This window comes from Stegastes partitus, unplaced genomic scaffold (assembly GCF_000690725.1).
Source record: "Stegastes partitus isolate 25-593 unplaced genomic scaffold, Stegastes_partitus-1.0.2 Scaffold860, whole genome shotgun sequence".
NCBI lineage: Eukaryota > Metazoa > Chordata > Actinopteri > Pomacentridae > Stegastes > Stegastes partitus.
Window position 1 is genome coordinate 193,440 of NW_007578591.1, and position 2,505 is coordinate 195,944.

At 42.5% G+C, this 2,505-nt stretch overlaps 1 protein-coding gene across 1 annotated transcript in view; it reads left to right on the forward strand.

Annotated features, from left to right (window-relative positions):
• LOC103365651 (uncharacterized) overlaps positions 1-2,505 on the forward strand; it is a 20,960-nt gene that overhangs the window by 13,277 nt on the left and 5,178 nt on the right. The window lies entirely within an intron of this gene.

Sequence of the window (2,505 nt, forward strand, 5' to 3'; positions counted from 1 at the left end):
TTTTTTTTTCTTGATGACTATCAGATGCATTTGCACTGATATTGCAGGTGACTAACTTACCCAGGCTGTTGCCTTATTGGAAATCTAGAGTGACTTTATTAAAAAAATCATAAGTGGTACATTTAGAGCACAGGTAAATGATTATTTTACAGGCATTTAAGCCATATATTACAAAGTATAAACACTAAAGGCATCTAAATTTCATTTAGACAAAAATAAAAATAAATAAAAAATTACCTCCAGCCAAAGGGAGGGTGAACATTGTAGTTTGGACATCTTCTCCTGGGAAAGACGGCAGATTGTTTCATCTGTCAACATCAATTGTCAATCGTCTCCACCCTTGATCATAACTCAGCAAGCTACACAAGTATCATAATGTTATGTTGCAGAAACATGCTTTGTTTCTCTAATGCAGTTTCTAGTAACGTTGGAATAACGTGTAAGATCAATCCTGCAGCCACAGTGTCGACTGAAGCTGCAAGCAGCATTGAATCGGCCCTCGCACTTCCAATCCAGGCCTTCAGATGCAGCCTGTGAAGGATGCAGCCCCTGAACTGGGACAAGGCTTATGACTCAATTTATAAATTTTGATGTCTTCAGACCCAGACTCTTATCCAGCATGTAAAATTTTGGGCAGATTGGATTATGTGCAGCTGACATGTCAACAATTCTGTTGTCACGGCGAGACATCTCAGTTTGCTGCGCCACGACAGACACACAGATAGTTTGATGAAAACTAACCATTTTCACAGTTAGTCATCATCAGTATCTATCTTTAAGCTCACATCATCGCATTTGATGTTAATATGGTCAGTCGGCTGACAATAGCGCATCTAAGTGTAAAACTCTTCTTTCCTATTGCCAACAGCTGGTGCTAGTGAATGGACATTTGCATATGGGTGTCATCAGGGCAAGACTCTGATCCAACATGTAGTTATCTGAGGCAGATTGAAGCGTGCACATGATAGTTAGTAAGCACTTCTCTCTGATGCTGTAGCATCACAATTCAGGGGGCCGCCATTGACACGCCCTTCTACTTTTGGGGAAGTTTTAGTAGATGAAGGTGAAACGTGCTGCTGGGGCTGATAGATAAATTGTTGCAGGGGGCGCTGTAGAGCCATTTCGCCACACAGGCATAGGTTGTCTGTCTTTGAGCGGATAGTGATGTGTGTAACAATTTTGGTGAGATTTTGAGCATAACTAAGCAGTCAGAAGGTACTTCCCTTGTCATGGCGAAGATGTGTCACCATGGCAACAGCGTAGCATTAAAACACAAAAGCTTCACACTGCAGCATTGTCAACGTGTGAAGACTCAGCTGACCAACTTCAAGGATGATCTCAGAAAGTTTGGAACAATGCAAATGTAATACCACAAGCGGCCTGTTACCAATAGGTGGCGCTACGGCTATGTGGAAGAGGGAAATGTTCATGAGACAGAACCTGTAAAAAGTAAACGGTCTATTACATAAACACACAAAGCTCTTGTTGCAAAGGTGGAAAAGTTACAAAATGTAAGGAAAAGACAAATTAAGTAGGTTAAAACCCTAAGAAATGTAACTCAAGAGCTTATGCAGAGAGGTAATGTAAAAGAGATAAAACACACACTGGAAAAAATCGTGCTTTTGTGTGGGCAAGCCAAAGATGCTCATGTGGCATGGCTGGTACATGGTCATGGTGGGGAGGATGGTGATGATGACAAAGCACATGTAGTGGTAAAAGAAGTTATGGATGTAAGTGTGTGTATCATCATCATAATAATAATCCATCAATCCATTATCGAAACACTGCTTAATCCTCACTACGGTTGCGGGGGGCTGGAGCCTATCCCAGCTGACTCAGGGTGAAAGCAGTAGACACCCTGGACAGGTCACCAGTCTATCACAGGGCTACACAGAGAGACAGACAACCAAGCACACTCACATTACTACTACTACTACTACTATTACTACTACTACTACTAATTCCTCAGGTTCCAATGGGAACACTGTCAGTGCTCAGGGCCCGAAAAAGAGTGTAAGGTCCATCCTGCAGCCACAGTTCAACAAGGGGACACGTCATTTTGCACATATGCACAATAATGGTGCACTACAGAGAAGCCTCGCCTATTTTTATTTCCTCTTATCCCGGAACAGAAACGCACAAACCTGATCAGGTCAGTGTCAGGAAGCTGTGGTTGCTTCTTTGCAGTGATTGGAAAAATATTTGCTGCGGTTAGTTTTAATTGCGCTCAATTTCCAGATTCCTGCCTAAGTATGGTCAATTTTGGTGGATCTATCGGTCAGTAATCTCACTTAAGACACCTTTTCAACAGCGGAACCTGGTTATAAGGACTTTCTGAGGTTTTCAGACGTCTCAAGTTTTTCCACTGTGTGTGACCAGAATCGACCTTTTACTTCACAACGTTGTGACAGAAACAACAGGACAACCCCAGTGGTTTCTGTGCGCTCTGCAGAACATGTTGCTGCTGCTTCTGACAGTTTCCACTCTCTTCTTCGGTGAGTAGAG